Raw genomic sequence first — 6,111 nt, 5'->3', positions numbered from 1 at the left:
CTCCAAATGTCCTAACGCATCCCCTGCGCGTGGCCCACACAGCGCAGATGCCTTTTGTGTTTTCTCTGAACTGTTCCCATGGCTGATTTAAGGTTTTTACACACACTTTATAACAGCAGGGCAAGGTGAATAGGGATGAAGAGGCTGCTTTTGGAGGAAAGGCTGTGGGTAGGAGAACAACGAATCATAGAATCACAGAATCATAGAATCACCAGCTTGGAGAAGACCTATCGTATCATCAAGTCCAACCATTCCTATCAAATATTAAACTGTGCCCCTCAGCACCTCGTCCACCCATCCCTTAAACCCATCCAGGGAAGGGGACTCAAACCCCTCCCTGGGCAGCCTCTGACAGGGACCAATGACACTTTCCATGAAATATTTTTTCCTAATGTCCAGCCTGAACCTCCCCTGGTGCAGCTTGAGGCCATTCCCTCTCGTCCTGTCCCCTGTCCCTTGGGAGAAGAGCCCAGCTCCCTCCTCTCTACAACCTCCTTTCAGGGAGTTGCACAGAGCAATGAGGTCTCCCCTCAGCCTCCTCTTCTCCAGGCTAAACACCCCCAGCTAAATGAGGGCCAGGGGACGTGGGCACAGACCTCACCAGTGCTGCCGGATCAAGCACAGCCCCATTCCCTGCTCACAAAAGCAAATGGATCTAGTTTTGTGTCACTTCAAGCTGGTTTTCCTCAAAAGAAATGGCTGTGCATCCACAAAGCTGACCACAACACAGTGGGACTGGGATGCACATCGTGAGGCACAGGATAAAGACGAGGAAAGGTGCCTTCACAGACACCCAAATGGAGCAAGAACGCAGCACGGGAGGCAGCCAGACACGGCAGCGCATCCCGAGGGACTAGCAGAGACTCCAGCCCTGTTTCTCTGTACTCAGAAAGCTTGGACCCTGCAGACAGGGCAGTCGCTCTGAACAGAAGCAGAATCAGCAACGGGGAGCACAGATGTGGCCACTGGCTCCCATTCGGACCTGCAGCTCAGCCGTTGTGCCTGGAATGCTCCGAGCCTCCCAGGGGATGAACAGGAGCTTGTGCTGATGCCTGGGCACAGTACAGCCAGGGAGGACCCTGCTGGGCTCACATGGGTTAATCGCAGCTGAACACAGGATTTGCCACTTCTGGAGCCAGCTCAGAGATCCCCACCTCACAAATTCCACTGCTGAAGGCACAGGGAACATGACAGTATGGAAAGCGGCACTACCACAACAGAGCAACCCAGCATGTTCCCAAGCATGAACCACAATAACCCCACGTCCAGCTTTGGACCCAAACCACTTGAATTAACTGCGTTTCTGCTGCATCCTGAGCAGAGAGCCCCGAATGAGCCCTGAATGCAGCATCATTTTACCCTCTTATTAATAACATCTGCAGAGAGCTATAGGAGCTCCAGGAGTCAGGCATTTGAATCCTTTTTTTTGCTTCTCAACCTGTTTGTTTTTTATTTTTTTTTTCACAAAAGCCCAGCAGCGGGCTGTGAACGGCCGCCTTTCCCCACCTGCCTGTGAGAACAGGATGTCACATGGCACTTTCTGCTCCTCAAGAAAGGAAACAGCAAGCGCTCAAGCCCAAAATCATGCAATGCAGCCCGCTGCTGTAGCTCAGCTGCCTCTGGCACCCCAATATAACCCTTCGCAAGAGCCCAGAGAGCTGTTTTGGCTGGCACCTGCTTGCTCCCATCGCATACCTGGTGGCTGCCTCTGGGTTTGGGAAAGGACACCGCAAGATTTGGGCTTTTTTCTTAGCCATCAAGCCAGGCAGCCTGTTCCTGAACCACATGCCCAGGGGAACTTTAAAAGAGCAAACCTCAGCCCATAAGGTTGTTTGGTTTGTTTTTACATCCCCCTTCCACGTTCCCATGGAAAATGTGTCTAGACAGAGGGCTGTGCGAGCCCTAGAGGCACAGAGGCAGCCTTGGTTTGAGGCTTACTGTGTCTCTGGGTGTGGAGCACAGCATAATTCCCACTGAGAATCTGCAGGTTTTGATGTTTGATTGAATTAAATTGGCTCGGGATGAGGAGAAACAAGGAGGGTGTCCAGCAGCACAGCTGAAATGCAAGCAGCGATGCAGATACACCAACTGCAGTGGCTGTCAGACAATGGATCTCACCACATGGCACAGGCAGACACAGCCCCCCTGCCCCAAGATTCCAGAGTCCCTTTTCCACAAGACTGAACACCACAGGATCTTTCAAGACCTCTTGGTAAAGGCATCTGCCTGCTTCCCAGCACTGCTGAGTGTTGCACAAGGCTGCTCTGCAATTCTCTACCGAGCCAACTTCCCCAAGGGCAATTGTGCTGCAATGCGAGATTTGGGGCTCTAGAGGGGTTCTGCATGGTTGCTATAGAGAAAGAGAAGGTGTAGTTGGAGGATTAATTTGCCTGGAAATGCCCACACGGCGTGAAAGGAAGCAAAAATAGGCTGTGGATGGGTTGGATGGGCTTAGATGATCAGTCAAAATCGGTCAAACACGAGACAAAACCAGCCTGTTTTGCTGGGTCAGGAGGATTCTGTCCTCCCAACCCCAAGCAAGGCAGAAAAAAAATGGATGAAACGAAGCAATAGTTTATGCCAAGGGGAATTCCAACCATTTTTCACATTCCCAAGGAAATCCTTATGGAAAAATGAGCAAACTTGCAGGGGGCAGCAGTGCCAACGCTTCCCTCATCTCTGATTAAGATAAGCCTGCAGGATCTGATCACAGCTTCCACTGCAATACACCTTGGAAACAGCCGTTCACATCCCTCAAGCAGGACATGTAGGGTCCAATCCTGCCTGCATTCTCAGCACATAAACAGCCTCCAGGGGCAGCTTTGCCACTGCAACATCTGCTCTTGGGAAGATCCCCGAGGAAGGAGAGCTACAGGGCAAGGAAAACGGGAATCAGAACTGAAAACAGATGGATTTGCCCTACAGAGCACAGAAAGGAGATCTTCACCATCTATCCCATCTGCCGAGAGTACCAGATAAAACTCCAATGCAGATAAAGGAACTTATATTTATTTAACAGTAACACAGAGTATATAAACAGGGTAAATACTTTAAAATGTACATCACATTCAGTCAAAGAAAGGAAAATCTACACGCATGGCTAAAACACTAATCAAAAGAGCAATGCACAGAGGATTAAGCTGGTTAGAGGAGGCAGGGGAAGGAACAGATGCCAGGATGCCAAAGAGGGAGGCAAGAAACCCTAAAGGGTTCTGGAGAAACACACACAGGGACCTACCCCTGGGGTCATTACACTGTTATGCTTGCCATAACCAGGCTCTGCAACCGACAGAGAGCTTTACTTCTCCTTGGTTGAGAAACATCCCTGTCATTTAAGCCAGCAGCTGCATCACTCAGCTCCACTGTGCAATGGATCACACCATTCCGGGTCAGGTTTGGCCTTCTGAAGCATAAGAACTTCCTCCTTGAGGTGGCACTCACTCCTCAACAACCTCTGTGAGCCTGCACATCCTCACAGAGACAGCTCTGGGGATGCTGACAGTGCTCCTGTCCTCCGCCCAGCCCAAGGTTCACCGGTTTCGCAGCCACCTAAAAACTTCCCTTGCACCCAACCAGAGCTCTAGTGGTGACCAGAGCTCCCAATGCTGTCCCCCCACACCTCAGGGGATTCAAATCTCTGCGCTTCCTTAACAACAGGAGAAACCATCTCAGTACAGGCTCTCTAGTGACATTGATCTGTTGGGATTTGGGGCTCTGCCTTCCCATGAGCTGCTCACACAGGACACAGGCCAGCACAGAGCAGGTCCGGGGCTCTGGTTTGGCGGTCGCCAGCTGATCCCCTCACTGCCTGCCTGCCTGCAGCAGGAGGAAGGGTTCCTGCCACACTTTCCTCATGGAAATAAAAAACATGCACGTGCAGAGCAACAGACACTTCAGCAGTCGCTATCAGTGTGGCAGGGGTCTCCTGATCCAACAGGGGAGGCTCACTGTGTGGTTTTCCCCTCCTCTTTCCTCCACAGGAGGTTTTTAACAACCCCTTGGACTGGTTTCGGTTGCAGCCAAATGCTGAACACCAGGGCAGGACCACACAGACGCCTTCCAGGTCTCCTCACCTGGTTTCAACCCAGCAAGCTGCGTAAGAACCTCTAAAAGGAGGCTCTGAGCTTCCCACCCCTGCCATTGTCCCAGAAATCTTCCCCACTATTGCCATGAACATCAGGGCATCTCTGAGAAGCACTTGCAATTGTCATTAAGACCATGACTCCCAAGTAGATAATGATGGTGATCAGCACCAGTGTAAGGATGCCTCTTACCCACCAGTTCTTCCATCTAGGCCACAGGCAAGACATTAAAGAAAGTCAAAACAAAGCAAGGAAGTAGCATAACATTTCAGGAAGAAAACTGAGGCCTGGAATCCCCAAGTTTCCTTCCAGTACCACAGAGGGACCTTGAGCCACTGAGGAAGGCCTGGCTGTGGCAGAATGGTAGGTTGAATAAAACGGGGCCATTGCATCTACTTTGAGGATGGCTCTGAAAGTGCTTTGTTCAGGACCTCTGGAGCATCACCCAGGGACATCCTCCAAATCAGGTTTCTTCTCAAACTCCAGCTCTGACAAGTTAGACAAAGAGCTTTGCCAGATAGCGCTGATGCTCTTTGAAGGAACTCAGACCAGCCCACAAAGAGCATAAGCCCACAAATCCTTTTGAGCTCAGTGCTCAGCAGTCGGTGGTTGCTCCAGAGGACACAGGTGCTGCAGTGCCAGAGCACCCAGCTTCACCTCAAACCCCTGCCTGCAAGAAACATGCTACATTTTGCTTCCACCATTCACAACCAGGCTTCAGTCGAGCACCCAGAGCTCACCTCCCCACTACAGACCTGTCACAAGGTAGCAAAGCACCACCCAAAACAAAAAAACGGATCAGGAATCAAAAAAACAGTCTTCAAAGGTGAGAGGATGCTGCCTGGACCTCGCTTGGTGCTGAGGCGACCCTCTGGTGCAGCCGTGTGCCCGACAAGCGGGGGAATCCCTGAGCCAGGGAAGCTCCCAGGCAGCGCAGGGACCCGCACCACCGAGCCAAGAACCGGCTGCTCACGTTAAGGGCCCGCGGGGATGAGGAAACCCCCCCACGGAGCGGCTGAGGAGTGGGGACGGGGCCCTCCCGCCCCGCGGAGCGGCCGAGGAGGCGGGGACGGGGCCCTCCCGCCCCGCGGAGCGGCCGAGGAGGCGGGGACGGGGCCCTCCCGCCCCGCGGAGCGGCCGAGGAGGCGGGGACGGGGCCCTCCCGCCCCGCGGAGCGGCCGATGAGGGGGGGTACGAGGCCCTCCCGTCCCATGGAGCGGCTGAGGAGGGAAGCGGAGGACGGGGCCTTCCCGTCCCCCCCAGAGCGGCTGAGGCGACGCTGCGACCAGCAGCGCGGACACCGAACCGGGCAAATATGGCGGCCCACATCTCGCGAGATTTCGTGCGGCAGATCGCGCGGCAAAGGAGCTAAAATCTCGCGAGATTTCGCGCGGCCGCTCAGCTCTCGCGAGTCTCCGTGCGGTAGCTCGGTCCGCCTGTCGTTCGGATCTCGCGAGATTTCTCGGGGCGGTGGCTCAGCTCTCGCGGGATTTCGTGTGGTAGCGCGGCCTTCCCGCTGCTCAGATCTCGCGAGATTTCGCGCCGCGGCTCAGCGTTCCCGCCGGTGGTCAAATCTCGCGAGACTTCGCGCGGCAGCCCAGCCATCGCGGTACGTCAGATCTCGCGAGATTTCGATTCGGGCGGGCATGGCGGGCGCCGTGAGGGGACGGGGGGCTCCTCATCTCTTCGCGTTCCGCCCAGCCCAGGGATGCTCGCCCCGCGTTGTACCTGCTGCTTCTATTCCGGCCCCAGGGCGCCCCTCTGATCACACAATAAACATAAAATACTTAAGAGTCTTGTGGGCTCTCGTTTTTCAATAATAAGCATGACAGGAGAAGGGAAAGGGAATTTAGGGGCTTGGACTGATACCCTTTAAGTAACTGAAAAGAAACCCCTGCCTGATTGAAATGGAGATTTGTGAATGGTGAGGTGGAATGTAAGCTGCAATGTGTTAAAAACCAAGATTTACAACTAAGATAAGGATAAGGACCCTTATCTTGTCACCCAGAGTCCTTGAGATGGACCACAC

Source organism: Phaenicophaeus curvirostris, chromosome 27 (genome assembly GCF_032191515.1).
Source record: "Phaenicophaeus curvirostris isolate KB17595 chromosome 27, BPBGC_Pcur_1.0, whole genome shotgun sequence".
In the NCBI taxonomy this organism is placed as follows: domain Eukaryota; kingdom Metazoa; phylum Chordata; class Aves; order Cuculiformes; family Cuculidae; genus Phaenicophaeus; species Phaenicophaeus curvirostris.
The sequence above is the reverse complement of the archived record's forward strand: the minus strand, read 5'-3'. Positions refer to the sequence as shown.